An 18,474-nucleotide genomic window follows, 5' to 3' on the forward strand; every position below is an offset into this window, starting at 1 on the left:
TCAAAACAAAAAACTCAACAAATAGAAAGGAATGACATATTTTAAATATGTTCAACATCATGGTCAAAACTAGTTCAGCAAATACAGTTAGTGAAGTGTTAGTTTCTGTTAAAGAAACAGGCCTAGTCAAAGTATCTGTCACCTGTGAACTGAACCAAAAAATAAGCCCTGTGCTAGACCCACTCTGGACAAGCACAGCAGCTATTAACTCCTATTCACCAACTCTGGCTTCACTTGTCTTTCAACTCTCTTTCCTATTCTATGCTTACTGAAGTCGAAGGCAAACTTGACAGGGAACAAACTATAAAGCTCAGTTACTGTGGAAATGCTTCCCATGTAGATGTATTCTCAGCTACTGTCTGTGTAGAAAAAAAAAAAAAAAAAAAAAAAAAAAAAAAAAAAAAAAGGAAATAGAGAATTTAGCTGTTTTTTTTTTTTGTTTTTTTTTTTGTTTTTTTTTTTTTTTGTTTTTTTTTTTGTTTTGTTTTGTTTTTTCCCTGACAATTCTTTACAGGAATGTGTTTTGATGGTGGTGGTGGCTTTGTTTTATTGGCCTAACTCCTTTATAATATTTAATTGTGGGAAAACACTACAGTTATACAGCATTTATAAATTCAGCATGTACAATTAGCTCTTTACCTAAAATTATTTCTTTACATCTCATTAATCACCATACACATTAATCAATCTTCTAATCAGTGGTATTAGAATAAGCCCTGAAATTGTAACGAACAGAAACAAATGAAAGGGTGAAGTAACTTCGCAAAAAACATAGTTAAGTATACACTGTATGCCTTCCAGCAACATTTGAACATTAGATGTTTCCAAAAGCAACAAAGACAAAAATCACATCAAAATGTTCAGGAACATTTTGTGATACATTTATTTGTGTATTAGCACCTTCAAATCATTTTTATGTCTGTGCCATCGCAGAGCAGGGATACTGCAATAGTTTTGGGAATAGCCGAGGAAGCTGTTCCTGTTTCTATATTCCCTAGTAATTTTATAAAATAAAAATAAACTCTTTTAAACTGAAGGCTACAATGTTAATACACAATGCTAAGCTTCAGTCTTGTTCATAGTGAAGAAATAGTAAATAAAATGTCACTATCTACTGCCTCATCATTTTTCATGCTCTCTTTTTGTTGTTGCTGTTGTTAACAAGTGTTTGCTTTGAATGCTGTGTGCATGGAATGCAGTCAGTTGCAGTGATCTCAGCCTGCTTTTGATTTATGAACCAGCACCGTTTTTCATGGAACTGTTTCAAAAGTTCAAAAGTGCAGGCACTGAAGAGTCAGAATTTGGAAATGAACAGTGGAAAAAAATCTTATTTCCCATACAGCAAGAAAATTAACTAACAATAAGCTAAATGGAACTTGTGCAGGAAACCAATAAAAGTATGTCTCCTTGTTACCAGTTCCCCCTCTTACATCACTTTGTATGAGACAGGAAATATAAATTTTGGTGTGAAACTACAACTTTTGAGGTTTAGCAATGTACTAGTTTCTATTGAGAGTCTTTGTTTTTTTTTTTTTTTTTTTTTGTATTGTACGTTGCTTCAAAATGCTGGTCTAGGCATACAAAGAAAAAGGTATCCACTGTCAAACAGGAACACAGAAGGCATTCATCACCTTGTCAACAGTGTGGTGTCACTCAGACAAAAGGATTACACCATATAAGTGTATATACCAGTAAAACCAATTAAATTTACTTATGGCTCTGTATTGTAACTCCCTGCAACTATATATTGCTTCCTATGCCCTTGGCCAATGAACTTTCTAGAGAAAATGCACGCTTGATAAGATGTTAGTCTCATCAAGAGATTATGAAATATTTAAAGCTTATTTGTTCTGCTCGAGATGCTCTATAAGATTTTTGTGTTTGGTGTTCCCAGTGACTTGTTTTCCCTTGTGCAGATTGACAGGTGAGCAAAACATGCTGGTTATCTAGGCTCTTGCTTTTTCGTGGTTAATGTTGTACCTCAGATCAGCTTGTAGCTCAGTTTTTCATTTATTTATTTAGTTATTTATTTATTTAATTATTTTTAAACCAGCATTCCCAGAAGATTTCCATGTCTTTTCAGGACATGTTTTTAATAAATTTTTCTATCTCATTTGTCTGATTTTATTTTCATTTATGTGGCTCAGCTTCTACAGCTTTTGGGTGACTTACAGCCATGAATGAAATTTATCCTTACTTTTCCTATGCAAGGAGGGGTGGGAAGCAACAGTATCCAGATCAGCCCTGTCATGCTCACGTTGGATTCCTGAGAGCATGTGAAACCACGTATAGCACGCATTGTATAGCTGGACAAGAGCCACAAAAGGCTATATTTAATCCCATTTGTATCACAACAAAATATAGCAGATGCCTGAATTGCGAATCTTGTACTTTTCATTATCGTCTTGAAATATATCTCCAAAGGGAAAAAAATATATATATGTATCCTTTCCATTAATAAATGAATCCTAGTGAATCCTAGGAGACCATTTTAATAGCTAGCCTTTTTTGTTTTGTTTTGTTTTATTTTGGGATGCTACATATACTTTTGTATGCTATTTATGCTTTTGTATCTCATGTAAGCCATGTAAGCACCAGGAGACCAAGGTGTTGAATTCTACTCTACTCAAACAAGCAGCTGTTACAAGGAAGCGTGGTACTTCCTAGCACACTTTCAACCATTTAAGCATGTCTAGTGCTTTATCTCTAGGGTCCAGTTCTGCTTCCAAATAAAGCCTGAAAACATTAATCCTTGTCTTATATAAGTAACTGGCAATGTGTTTGATGTGAATTTGCTAGGAAGCAATTCACAAGCAAGGAAGCAAGCATGACAGGAAAAGCAATTTAATACAAGCAGTCCAATAAATAATATAATGACTTTCATTAGATACTGTACATGAAAGAGAGTCTTGTTTACACATATATATGCATAAGTGGTTATTATACACCTAAACACATTTGTATTCATGCAAATATATATATGTGCACATGTACATATTTTGTTAGTGCAGCATGCTGCACTACTTTACTACAGAGGAAGGTGCCAAAATGCAAATAAAAAAAGTGCAGAAAAATGTAATGCATACCTTACCAGCAGGTTATGGCATGTTGTTTTGAAGATATTTCATTATGAAACTTGTTCAGCATACAGATATACGTATAGTATGTTTACATATATACATGTAAGCATTCAAATAAAGTGTATCCTTCTTTGGTGTTCAATGCAAGTACTACTGAAACAAAATAAATTGCTTGGTGTTAACTAGTCTTAATAAAAACAGATAAACAGATTCCCTTCTATATCATTCTATTACTTATGGCAGAAGTCAAAAAAAAAAAAAAAAAAGGCAAATAAAGTGTCCCGACGTGTGTTTCTGCTGCTTGCACAATCTCTTGGTAGATGCAAATGTTACTAGTAGGTTGTTTTTACACCTTCTTGATGATGGTAGTGTAGTCTGTCTGCACTTTCCTGCTCTCTTGTTCTACTTTTTTTCCTGTCATGGTCAAGTGTAGTCCACATTTTTAGCAGGCAAGTGAAAAGGTTCCAAGAAGTTATTCCAAGCCTTGCTATGAAGATAAAAATATTTCTCTATACAGAACAATGTATCAGTTCAACTTTTAAACATGAGAAGGGCAAATGATAGGAGGGAGAGAGATATGGCTAATATTTCCCTAGTCTGCTCTGTAAAATGGATGAGGTAATGGAATTGGCTTTTTACCTAATTTCTTCACAGAGAATAGTGCAACAATTTTGATGATGCTCTGAAGACTAGATTTTAACGTTGGGGACCCACATCTTTTGCCTGCAGCTCTACCTTATGTACCTCTGAGCTGCTGTTGTGATCTTTCCTCTATCCCTTTTTCAGTCAGAATAAATTAGATGAGTTAGAATAAATCAGGTTACTGCTAACACCTTAAATAATAAGCAAAATTCCTTAATGTAAAAACCTTCTGTGTGAGATCTTTTGATCCTATGCAAAAAAAAAGTGCAGTAGAAATAGCATACCTCCTGAGCTCCAATAGCACAGAGAATGAGGTTCCCAGTTTTGTTCACTGCCTGTCCTGTAAGCGTGTTTGCCTCTGAAGTGAGACATGAAGATTTTCTTGTACAAGGCGTATGACAAAAGCAGATAGTGACCTTAAACTGGCTTATTTTACAACTTCAGTTATTCTTTTATTGAAATTTCTTTCCCTATTGTGAGCTTCTCAAATGGTTTCTCAGTGACTATGATAGAAGACAGCTATGCTTTCACATAAATTAATGCTTCCTGAATTGCAGTGCAAGGTTTTCCTAAAGTTACACTAAAAAGGAGAGCCTTAGAAATCATTCATTTGAATGATTTTTTTAAATTTATTTATTTTTTTCCTGGATGTTGTGATTCATCTTAATTCCACAAAATAAGATCATTTAAGATCCATGGTTTTATTTAAAAATACTTTTTTTTTTTTTCCTGCCTCAGCTGCATGCGCATAGCAACAGTGCTTAAGCAAAATGATATTCCATTTTCATATTAAACCAAAATTATGAAAACATTAATACTTTTCTTTCACCAAACATTGGCTAAAATGAAGTGTTTGATGTACTGTTGCTAAAAAAGAGCACTGGCTTAGACTTGTTATAGGTAAGACTTTTTTTTTGTGTGTAGATAGTAGAAACAAACAAAAAAATAAATAAAAATAAAGACAGGAAAACATAATGTAAAGCTCCAGAAAACCCTAAACCTAAGCAGATTCTGAATAGGTTAATTGATTATTTTTTATTTTTTTTTAATTATTAATATTCCACAAAAACTTAAAGATGCAAAAACAGATATTTTCATAGTAGCTTACTATATTTTATAATTCCTGTAAAATGTCTTCAAACGATCTACAGTAGTTTGTACAATCCTGTGTGAGTCAGGAGGATTCTCTAAGGCATGATCATTGCTCTTTCATTTCATAACAAAAGCAGGCTGCTACAGAAAAAAAAAAAAAAAGTTCATATTCTTATTTCAGAAAGTCTGATGCTCTGCCTCTTTAATTGTTGTGATCTGAAATTTATGTATTATGTAGAAAAGATCACTTTTTAATTATTACACTCACAGAAATGAGAAAGGTCATTGGTCTGATCACTGATTCAAATTCATCTCTTATAACATTTTTCATAATGAAGAGGCATTAGATTTATGTTCACTTAAGTAGCATGATTAATGGCATGATCAAAAAGTAGCTCACATTGGAATAGAATGAGTGTAAAATATCTAACCAAACAAAATAACTGTGGTTGCTTGTTTGTTTGTTTGTTTAATTGTTTATAGTAATATAGGGTCATATGAAGCCCATTATCCTAACTTATCTTTCTCTTCCTGTATTTTAGTTTTCCCTGTCTGTCTCCAGAACCATCATTAGTTATAATTAAAGGAAAGCAAAGCAGTTAACTTGACAAGCTCAGGATCTGGGAATTATTATAGTCATTAAAAGACCTTCTGATAACCATATTAAACTTCATCATCCACATACCATCAGGCTTATCTCTGTCATAACACAAAGCAAAGTACATCAAGAACTGCAGTGTGTCAAGAAAGCGGAGTAGATGTATCACCTGATTTAAGTTCACTGAAATGAGTGAAGCTAAACTGCAGATTTATTTCATCCTGTGACATCCCAACATTAAGAATGTTAAGAATGAAACCAGAATGTATCATATTAGAAAAGTTCTTATAGTCCTTGTCATTATCAGTATGTGGTAGCATTACATGAAATCCTTAAATGTATCCTTAGATTTGATATATTGTTCAGCCAGTCTTAGCAATGCTGTTAGGAGTAGCTGAAGACAAAATAAACGGAAACCTAATTATAAGAGCCTGTTGCCATTTTTAATGCCATTTAAGTCCCTGTGCTTAATTGCTATTTCTCATACCACTTGAAAGTATTGCATCTCAGCCTGAATGAAATATAAATAGTTTATTGAAAATAAGTAAGCATTTGCAATATGCTTGAGTAGGGAGGTTGGATCAGATGACCTCCAGAAAGCCCTTCCAGCCTCAGCCATTCTTTAATTCCATTATATTTTTGAATCCATATTCATATGTGGATAACTGAATGACTGTGTTTGTGACATTACATATTTTTTTAATATTTCTACAATTAAAAGAAACTACATCTGAGGCATAAGGAGTAAAGGACCTACCCAGAAAGAGCATCTTAACCTTATAAACATGGGGAAAGGCAAAAATTGCCCTTCCTATCAAGGTTCTGAACCCTTGACCCAGAACAGTATAACGCACTATTTTAACACAGAGTGGTGTAGCTTCATGCAGAGTTATGTCACGCAGAGTGGCAGGCTTCGGAATTTGCCTACCTGTGGGCCACTCATGACAGTGGCCAAAGGTTACCAGCAAGCTGATTAAAAATGTGCCTGCTAGACATCTTTCAATATGTCACAACATGCCACTTTGTGCTATACATTTCACAATGCAGTGGCTTTCTCCTTTTAAACATTGTCATTTGCTTGGTCAGTTTACTTCAGACTGGAAAAATATTTGTCTCCTTTTGATAGTAGCTACCCAAAGCACAGCAATTCTGGAAACACAGGGGAAAAAAAACACATCCCTACTTTTGTCTACATCTAAAGAATGAAGAATAAACACTCTGTGAGAATAAAAGTCTTTTTCTCTGCTTTTAAAAAAACTGTTTAACCAAATAATGTAAGGAAAAGTGAAGAGCAAACATAAACAATAAAATATTTTCTTTCTCCTACTGCACTGAATCACACTGCACACTTTCTAGGTACATAATAGGAGGAAAATAAGAGAAAGTGATTGTAGCCATTCGGTCTCAGTTGGAGGTGTCAGGGAAAATTTTGTCACTTGCTTATTTTGTATGAATCTCTTCCAGATCTAGTTTATAGGAGTGAATTTTTGCAGTGTTATGAATAAAGTTCTGGTTTTGTTGTTGTTGTTGGAACTGGATTTCTTTCCCTTCACTTTTACTCTCAAAATGTTTTTTTTTCTTGCAATATAGAATAGTATTTTTGCCTTTCTTGCGTCTGCTTTTTCAAAGACCCGGTGTTAAGAATGCTTTTTAAGTAGTGTTAAGGATCAATTTCTCCTTCTGGAAGTAGTTATACCATAATGTAAATGTGACATGCCCTTTTAGGATAAAACAATTCAGGAGAAGTCCTCAAAAAGAGAATTAAGCTGCCGTAGCCTAGAGAAAGAAATTTGAACAAAAGGAATGCTTCCCTTCCACAGAGGAATAGGAGGGAGACATCCATAGACCAATTAACCTACTGAGGTGTCACATGAAGATTACATCAAAATGTATTCACTTTGTTTACAGCTACTTTAGAAGAATATTAAAGCATACCTGCACACATTGCATATTAGGGTTACATTCAGCAAGGTACTTAGAGACAGAATTACAAAGGGACTGGGGTACTTGCTGTTTGACTTTCAAAATCCATATCAGATACCATCTAACCCTCATAACATATATTTCCTTTTTCACATAGAAGGTGTTTTGGATGAAGTGGTTAGAGCCAACAACTTTGATGTAATTATTCATTCCAAATACAAATGAGCACAGTGGAATTATTCCTGTAATGGGGTGGCAAGTCACGAGTACAATTTAGCCAGAAATTAGTTTTGTGTCATCGACATCAGTGTGAAACAGCAGATGACTAATGAAACAAATGACACAAAACTAATGAAAGAACATGGTAAATTAATATGAAACCCTTTCTATTTCTATAAGCAGATAAAAAAAAAAATATATCTCTAATGGTTTTTGTTTGTGATTATCTCCAATCAGTATTTTTGAGAGAATCATTGATCACATTCAAGGGACTAAGAACTGAACCCTACTCCTGCCTGTGAAAGTCTGTCATGCCTCCTACCACATTGACAAATTGAACATGCCAGCTGCCAATTATGCTAATTTTTAGTGCCGATCTACTGTGCTGTTTATTTCTGAACTGTCCATTTTTTTTATTAATATTTATTAATATTCTCTCTTCACAGAATGGTAATATTTTCATGTTATTTTTTGCCTTTATTTATTTTATGTGAAAAAAAATAACATTAAACGCTCTCGTTTTTTTTTTTTGTTTTGTTTTGTTTTTGTTTTTTTTTTCCTGATATATAATATATATTGTATTTCAGGTATTATTCAATGTATCACCAACATGATCTTTCTTCCCCATATTATGTTTGCATTCAGAAGGTTTGGATGGATAAGATAGCCTGCATAGTGAGCTTTGTTACACTCAACATGACAGCAAATTAGTAATCTCATATGAAAATATTGATAATACATAACATGAGAGTAAAAATATTCATAGCATATTATTTTTATCACCATTTGGACAAGAGAACCCTCTGATAATGTAATGTCTCTTCATATAGGTGTTATTCTTTATTTTCAGGCAGCTTTTCTTTACCTTGAAAACCTTAGTAGTTGTCCTTGGAGTCGTAGAATTTAGAGTGCATTAAACTGTTTGACTTGCACTGAATAAATCTAATGAAAACAGTTGTGACCTCGAAATGATGAGCTTTGTGAAAGCTTCCTTATGCTGAATTTATACCAGAAATGTTAATGGGAAATGGAGAAACAAAGAGAAATTAATCATGAAAGGAACCTTCTATTTTCAGGGATTTACAACAAGTACTTTTACATATACCTTATTTTTAGGGAAAGGGTAATTTATCCTAGAAAGCCCACCAAGATTTTTTTATTTTTATTTTTTTTGTCTTTGAATATTACATTAGTAACATTTGCTGTCTTTCTTGTGCCAAAAAGAAAGAATTACAGAGTTGGAAAATCAAAACAGAAAATCAGCTGTATTTTTTTTTTTTTTTTTTTTTTGACATTCAAATAATAAGGTCTGTGTCTTGGTCAAAGGTTTTCATGAAAGAAGTCAAGAGAGTTTCTTCTTTTGGTTAATATGTATGAGATTTCCTGAGATGTTGTCCTGACATAAACCTGAAAATAATAATCATTATTTCAGCTTTCTCTTTCCTTTATTTGTAGCTCTGTCAGATCCACCAAATGTGCCATTGTCATGTTATTGGACTTCGTTACTTTTTTGTAAATCCCTCTGTTTCAGAGAAGTTACTGCTCATCCAGACACTCACTAATCTAGTTCATGAGATATCTTTAGCAAGATTAGCAATGTTTAATACTTGAAGGAGTGAATTTACTGTGAAATGCTAACATCTGCCAACATAATCCAGACAGCCTGATAATGATGTTTAGTGCAGTTAATAGTCAAATGTTGTAAACAAAAATTAGAAGACATTATGTCGTAATTTTCAAGTGACACAAGTGCAATACCTTGGAATAAGTTTAAAGCCAGAATCATCTTAAATCATGAGTTTAAAACATGTTTTATGCAAATATCCAGGTGAAAATTTCAGAAATAATATTTGACAAATTAACTGGACAGAATTAAAATACTTTGGAGCAGAAGTATTTACATGACTTGAATATAACATGGTAGCATCTCGCCAATTATTGGTGTAGGAACCACAGAAGAAAGCAATTCATGACATGACTGAAAGTGGTGAATTTCAGAGATATTTTCCATTTTTATGAAAAAAATTCTCTGTATCCCTTCTTCCCATGTCTTAGAAAGGTACCCAGAATGCAAACACTTATTCTACCCACCTTTTCTCTTTGTGTAACCCAGCTTGTACAAACAATTTGATGGTTTTCATTTTTTTTTCAGTGCAAGGTTTGATCCTATATATAATAAGGTCTGACAGACAAAGAAGTAATACAGTTATGAATAATGCAAGTCTGGCTCGTGCGGCACATTTTGAGGAAACAAAAACAAAAACAAAAACAAAAACAACTCATGGAGAAGAATGGCAGGATGAGCCAAAAAGCACAATTGATCTGGTACCAACTGTAAACAGTAAGCTCCCTCTAGCTGACCATGAACTGATAAGAGCAAAGAATAGAGATCCAACATCCTGAGAAGAAACAGAATACATAACATCCACCAAAGTGAACTCTGATTTGTGTGCTTCCATGTAGTGCTAAGGAACAATAATGCAACCATGCCTTGTAATTTTGCACTTTTATTGATATTGATATTGATTTATTATCTTATTGATAATAAATATAATAACAGTGAAAGATGTTTCATTACCTTAAGATCTCTGTAAGCTACTTTGCAAAAGAAGGCTTGAAAAGACAATCAAGGGAAAACATTATTTTTCTTTTTTTCAGTTTTATTTTTCATTTTTCCTTGTTAAGGTATTGTTCTTCTCCAGACATCTGAACCTTCATTTTTCTTATTGATTTCCCAAAATTTAGGTTCTTTTTAAAAAGAAAAAACAAACAAACAAACAAAACAATAGGTAGTCTGGGCTTCTCAAGCAATTAAATTCTGTACAAAAAGCTACCTCTGAAAATGAAATCTATCTGGCCATGCCAGCACAATGCTCCTTACAAGTTAATTCATACTTACTTGTGGAACTTGTTTATGTATTTGTAAATTTTTGTTTCCTTTTGTACTGAAATAGTAATAAAATATATAAACACTGGGAATTTATGCAGTGTTGTGCCTCTGATTACAACTGAAAATACTTTGTGCTCTCTGTTAGTCCTCGGACTAGCAGTAAATCTATACAATTTTCAGAAATTAACTAATATCTCAGGAAGTACATCTGCATCACCATGAAAATATGAAAGAGATTTCAAGGCAAAACATTAACTGTAATAGTGATGCTTTAGATCTTATCATTTTCAAAGTTAGATGAAGGCCAGTGATATTCAGACTCACTTGTTTGAGATGTCTAGTGAATTTTTTAACAAAGGGTTAAAGCAGGCCATATGAGGAAGCTACCTGCATCCCATTTAAGAGGACTTAGGGCAGACCTTGTAAATGGCTGCAGGACATAGCTACTCTAACATTCAGCCCAAATCTTAGATGTCCACAACCATTAATTCCTACTTTAAACCTACAATTCCTACTTTTGACCTAAGTTCAAAACATGCTGTAGTTTTATGAAAGCGTAAGCAATAGCTAGGGAATTACTAGACTGACATTCATAGAGGCTGATATACAGAGAACTGGAATGACAAAGCTAGGAAAGAGACTATCTGAACTTTATCTACCACATGGATACCACAAGTGCCTATTATAAAGCCATTTTTGGACCAAGATTCAAAGCCTGAACTGTCTTCTAATACCCCTTGGAATTGGAAATGGTGTTATTATACCATATTTTACTTAAAATACAAATTTTGAGAGATACAAATTAATACCGTGGGCATTTCAGGAGAAAAGTTTTCTAACTCTTAATGTTGAAATTGGATCACCATGTTGTGAATACTTGCTAGGACAGAAAGCAGTAAGCACAAGAAGATCAGGTATTTTTCACAACCAGAACATTACTGCATCCTTATTTATGTCTACATTTTAACCTAGGGGCTGTCTAATATGGAATACGTAGATTTCCTTTCATATACACTTTTTGTGGTTCTCTGTATACATTTATTGCTGCCTTATGTCATTATTTTAATGGGACAGTTAGTGCATATCAGTCATGCAGGATAACCCATAGCTGACACTGAAATTTTTAAGCAACACTACAGTCAAACTAAAGAGGACCAAGAACTGAGTCATCATTTTCTTAGCACTTAGAACAATCTTCCTGAAGACATGCTTGTAGCTGAACTCAGAATGGTCTAATCCTTGTCTGAAGACTGAAAATCTGGATTTTGAGGGCACACAGATACTCAGTGATTTTCTGATTTTAAAAGGGTTTTGGATGAGAAAAAAAATAAGCTAAATTATTTCAGCAGCAATAGGTTTTATACTTATCAACTCTGGAAATATGCCTTCATCAATGACTTCCGGTGTTTAGTGTCCCATGGTATGGTGGACTTTTCCAGACTGTTCTACTGAATTCATATATATAACTTCTGTCCAAGTGCTATCTATGAGCTTTACTTTCCAAACTTTTGAAAATACCATTAAGTGGGCAATTGTAAAAGTTCATCTGCTCAGTCACGGTATATTTCTGAGGTTAAGACAGAGGTTCCTGTCACATAAACCCTACTGAAAATAGCATTTAGATCTTCAAACAGTTTAATTTTAACTTTACAGCAAAAATAAAAATTCTGTTTGAGCATATATATTCCTGTCCTGAAACTTACAGGATGAGCCTCACTATGATTTCAAAGCTTATTTTGAGGAAAAGCACTATTTTATCAGAACACCACTTGGTTTCCTTTTTGCTGTCATTTATAAACTGCAAAGTGTTTTTGTTTGTTTGTTTGTTTGTTTTGTGTGTGTGTGTTTGTTTTGCTTTGTTTTGTTTTGGTTTTTTTTTGGAATATAAAGTACAATGACAGTGATAACAGATTGAAGGCTCTAAAAAATTCACATAAACGTATGCACTCACATAAAAAGCTTCCTGAAATATTTAAATAGAAATTTGACCAAATATCACGTATTTTGATAGCAAAACAATTTGTATGAAGGGGATATAACTTCTTGCTAAATAGTAACTTTTTTGTGGATGTATGAATGAGAATCTTACTGGAATATATTATATTTGTTTGTTGGCTTGTATTTTTGTTTACTTAATGGAAGTAGTTCAAGGTGATTGTCCCCCTCTACTCTGCCCATGTGAGGTCCCACTTGGAGAATTGTGTCCAGGACTGGACCCCCCAGCACAAAAATGATGTTGATCTGTTAGAGCGGGTCCAGAGGAGGGCCACAGAAATGATTGAGTGGCTGGTGCACCTCTCCTGTGTAGAACAGCTGAAAGAGCTGGGGCTATTCAGCCTACAGAAGAGAAGGCTCTGGAACGGGGACTGATAAAAAAGATGGAGAGTAACTCTTTGCTCAATTGTATTACAGGATGAGGGGGAATAAACTAAAAGAGGGGAGATTTAGATTAGAGGTTAAGAGTAAATTATTCACTCAGAGGGTAGTGAGGCACTGGAACAGGTTGTCCAGAGAGGTTGTGGATGCCCCATCCCTGGAGGTATTCAAGACCAGGTTAGATGAGGCCCTAAGCAACCTGATTTAGAGGGTGGTGTCCCTGCCCAAGGCAGGGGGGGTGGAACTAGGAGTAACTTTCAACCTAAGCCATTATATGACACATTTGTAATTTAAACTAAGCCTCTATCTTATGGGGTTGTTCCCAGAATGATTATAGTTTATGGGTAGGTATGGAAGAAAGATGGGGGGAGGAAAAAAAAAACAAACAAAAAACAACCAAAAGAAATCAGATACTTTTCTCTGATTGCCAAGAGTTAGTGTGTGGCATGAATTTATCAAGGAATGAAGTGGAAAAATAAAAACAATTAATGCTATCATCAATATTTTTAATTGCCTCAGCACCTAACAGAAAACTGTAGAAATTTTACATGATGCTCAAGAGCAGACAAGACACAGCTGAAGTTAACCTTTAAAAAGCCAGTGTAACTGCCTTTCCCCCAGGAATCAAACTGAATCTCATGAGAAATTGCTTCCATATATAATACTGTATCTCACCTGGAAGAATGCCATGTATATACACTCTGGCATATTCAAGGGTGAAACACATTTCAAAAAGAGATGCTCAATGCAATCAGAAAAGGAGACATTCTGGCAAAGCGATTTACTACAAATGTATATGCTGGAAAAGATGCTCTATCAGAAGCTGATAGAGGGAATGCTATATTGGGGCCTGATATTTTGAGAATTGAATGGTTACTAGTGAGTCAGGACATCTGTGTGCTATTCAACTCTTGGGTGGCTAGGCTGATCACTCAGGTGGAAGTTCTTTTGTGTAACTACTTCCAAAAGGTGGTTAAGTTTCTGTCAACACTGGCTTCCAATAACTTAAATATAATTTTTCAGGACGGAACATTTGCATTTCTCCTCTTTTTTGTTCAGGGTTTTCAGAACTTCTGAATGAAGGAATCCACAATCATAAGTTCCTTCCCACCTGTGAAAAAAAAAAGACATAAGCAACATTTCATACTTGAGAGGATGAGGAAGGACTTCCCTACTGTTATAGGGCATTTTGAAATACCTAATTCAAAGGTAACACATATGGGCTCAGTACAGCTAAAGCCAGCACAAACATCCTTCTTGTTGATGCAGTAAGTGATAAAACCTCAAACAATGGTCAATAGCAGCAATTTTAGCCTGATAAGATGCTTCTTTTTCCATGACATAGGACTGAATCATCTTGTATCTTGCCACAATAGCTATTTCCTGGCAGGATTACAGGTAGGAAAGGTATTCTTTCACGTGCTCTGCTCCAAAGACAATTCTTTCTGGAAGGAAATCATCACTCACTGTCTATTTCTCAGACAGACTCGTCAGCCTGGCTATATGCAGTGACACAATTAGATCATCTGAAGTATCATGAGATACAGTGAGTTCTTAAAAACACTCTAAGAAACTTGTCATTTCCACATGGAAACTAGTCAGCCTTGGACTACTCTTTTGAGAACTGCCATTTCGGAGTCTGTGCCTCGCTCTGGAAGTTTGCATGCTCTGAATTCCCCTAGATAAAGAGCATTCAAGCCCTATAGAGCAGTGTGACAAGTTAATAACAGCATATGACAATACTATTTGATAGTGACATTTTCCAAGTATACAGATACAATTTCCCTAACGTCACTGATTTCAGTAGAAGCAAAATGTGCAAATGAGAAAAAAAAAAAAAAAAAAACCTGTATTGGAGTGAAGATCATTGTATAAAATGCCTAATAGAATGCATACAGAGCTCAGCGAGAGGAGAAATCATACTAGAATCATTAGTACTAGAATCATTATTCTAGTACTATACCATCAAATGCAAATGTATTTTCTCTTACCAGAGCAGATGCCATTTTGCATTTCTGTTCAGCATATAGCCAAGGACAACACTGTTTAGACTTTCTAATACATATTTGAGATTTGTCCTGTCTTACCTCACTGCTTTACTTATTCTAAAATAAGCATGCGCTTGCTCTTCATACAAGAGATTCATACTGTTCAGAGAGACTGTGGTAGTTAAAATGTAGTCACTGGATACTAGAAAAAAGTGTGACACCATCCTAATGATAGTAGAACTGTATGGAGGACACATCACTCTATATAACCTTGCATAGGTTAAATAAGGAAATGTAACCAATGCTGACTGAGAAGCTATGTTCACGATGTTCACAAATTAGTGGGTTACATAAGATTGTTGTTATAAATCAAATACTTTTCTGAGCCTTTAACACTATTATACGTATATTTATTAAAACAACAACAACAAACAAACAACAAAAAAAAAACACATGATAATTCTAATGAAGGTAAGTTCTTTAGAAGATTATTAGGAAACAAACAAATAAAAACATTAAATGGCATAATTCCTAAGTAAATTAAGTAGACACCATGTTCTGCTGGTCTTGCCATGTCTATTTTCTCTTTATAGAATGATAATTTCTTCTTATTTTATCTAGTAGCAAATGTTCCCTTCAAATAATAAGTATTTTGGTTTTGTATTGCCTGCATCTTGTTGATTTAATTCTTTTTGTTTTATAACATTTAGGTGTAGAAAGTACACATTAGCCTTTGTTCCTGATCAGCCTTTTCATGTATAAAATAGGGAACATATTATCTGCCAGAAATTCTGCAGTGTGATTTTATGTATTTTTGGCCTCACTCCAAAACCCTGAATGAATTAAGATCTGGCAAAGTCCACACAATATTACTTAAATTCAAGCTGCTCAAAGGATGGGTTAGGGTTCCTTGTGTCTCGTGATATAACATGAAGTTATTCTGTTTTAAAACATCTTTGAGAATGTAATCATATTAATAGCATGAATAATTGTCCTTTGGTTAGCTTTTTGTATCAGAAATAACAGATTCTGTATTTCAATAATTCATCTTAAATGAAAGTGAAATTTTAATTAGTAATATAAGAAAAACAAACAAATAATAATAAGAGTAATAATAATTAAAAAACAAAACAAAACAAAACAAAACAAAAAAAAAACAGTAATAGAATTCACATTAATGACATAATGCTGGGAGAAAAATAGCCTGTTTTTACAGAATTCCTGGTTTGTCTGAATTAGGGTAAATGTGACTGCAGCACATAACTTCAGTGAAAACGAGCATGTTAGGAATGTCACAGCAAGAAGGAAGCTTGGTGATATTTACAGTTAAACAAAGCCCGACATGTTTTGCACATACGGAAAACAAAAATGATTTTCAAGCTTGCTTTTGTTTCTTAAAAGCCTGCCAAATGTCAAAGGCTTTAGAACGAGTGCTGAAAATGTCAATGATCTTTAAATGAAAGCCATTTAAGTGGCATGTAGGCAATGCTACTGCTTGTTCTAATGTTTTAGTAAGAGATGGGAGGGGGACTCCTCCAGAAGAACGGAAGTTGTGCAGTAGATGAATGCTGTATCCAAAGTTTTCACTTCTCCTGAACATGAAGGGAATAGTTGTGGCCTTGTCACAAACCTTGTTAAATAAAAATACCTGAAGAAGTGTGGCTCTTATAGGAAACTTGGAGATGAACTGTAATACTGAAATATATGCTTTAGATTCTGGCTTCTTTCTTGCCTCATAAAAGAAAACAATGTTTTACCAATTCTAACTATTCTCTTCAGCCTGGTGAAAGGCTCTCCTCATACTATGGTAAAAGAAATAAGGGAGAGAGATTTTTTGGCTTGCTTAATCCAATTCATTTTCACAATATGGTGTATAGCCTTTTCTCTTAGTCAGTCTAGATTTCCAGTCCATATTATAATCCATTTCCATTTATAGTATTTGAAGGTTTTACAACCACAGCACTGGGCAGAGAAGCCTATCAATCTTATTATGATCATACATGTATGGAACTGAGGCACAGAGCAGCTCAGAAACAGATTTGCAAAGACATCAGGTTCCCAATACCTAGTGAAGATCTTCAGGATTTGAAAAGTGTATGTACACAGAAATATGGTCAGGTCTGTGCTGCTTTGGTCTTTTGACACCTATGTGCCTTTAACAATCCCATGCTCTCTCCTAAAGTAATTTTTGCATTTGCATTCAATGATTCACGAAGTGCACTGATACAGTGGTGCTTAGGACATGTAAAATAATTTAGTTTAGGTGTTTTTGGAATTCAGAATTGTGCATCTCCTGTTCGGTTATGTGTAATTTGATTAACTTGGGTGTATATATGGCTTTTCTGGTATTTCAATATTTTATATTTTTTAGGGAAGAACCCTGAAAATTGTATAGCTCCTATAAGACCAATAAAGAGTGTGTATAGTCCCATAAACAATGAATATACAAGATCTTTTTTCCTTTTTCCTAAGTGGCCACAAATGAAGATTTATCAGAAGCTGTTTGTTTTTACCAGAATTTTAAGTAATCCATTTGCAATTTGGGAAATAAAATATTTTCTCACATCGCTAATAATAATTAGCTTGTCTCTCAAGGCAATAAAATAAAATCATTTAGATAATTGGAAGTGGCTAAGTAACCAATTATTTGAAGATCTCTTTGTGCCTTAAGGAAGACAAATAAGAAAGCACTCCCTAATTGAATATCCAATATATAGTTTCTGCAAATGTTTCACATTCAGACAGTACTATGGATATGTCACTTGCAGTCATTGCAGTCACTTACAGTATGTTCAGTCATTTCACATCTGATGATGATGTGTTGAAACAGAATGTGCTCCTGCAATGCCATGAGAGGAATGCAGAGCTAATATCTGAAACAGCTCTGAATATCCCTTCCAGATTTGGAATCTGTGACATTCTGCTGAATTCTGAATAGCACCACCCTCCAATAGCCAGGGGAAGCAAAAGTCTTCTGAATCCCCTGCTCTACTGGCCTCCACTAGCATAACAAAGGCAAAATGTTAGTTTTTCTACCTGTCTCTATTTAAATTGACCTATTCTAACTGAATAAGGTGAAAACAGGTAGCAAAACACACAATGACTGAATGCTTCTTGGTAAGGAAGTAATGGGGGTTGTCAACCACTTATACGTATCATGACTCATGAAGCCTATAAATTTCACTTTCCCAAGAACATCCAATTGAAAATTGCACAAATAGTTACTTGTATATTCTCTGCCAACTGTCCATCGTTATGATCAGTAAAATATTGGAATACATTTTGTGTAACTTGGCACTCTTCACAGCAATTCCCTCTCTCTCTCTCTCTCTCTCTCTCTCTCTCTCTCTCTCTCTCTCTCTCCCCCTCCCTCCCTCCCTCCCTTCCTTCCTTCCTTCTTTTTTCTCTTTCTTTCTCTCTCTCTTTCTCCCTTTCTTTCTCTCCTTCTTTCTCTCTTTCTTACTTAGCAAGGCTTTCTTCTTTTGGTGATCAATAACAACAACAAAAAGCATCATAATCTTATTGCAAAGATAGGGTTTTAGCTTCCTGTTGCAGGATAGCATCAATTGTCAGCATCTTGTTTGGTTTGTTTAGCTGGAGTTTATTCTTCTCTGACATTTAGAGAACTTTTTCCTTTTCCTCCTTCTCATTGATGGAGCCATCTGT

The sequence above is a fragment of the Aythya ferina genome, assembly GCF_964211825.1.
Source record: "Aythya ferina genome assembly, chromosome: 2".
Classification (NCBI taxonomy): Eukaryota; Metazoa; Chordata; class Aves; order Anseriformes; family Anatidae; genus Aythya; species Aythya ferina.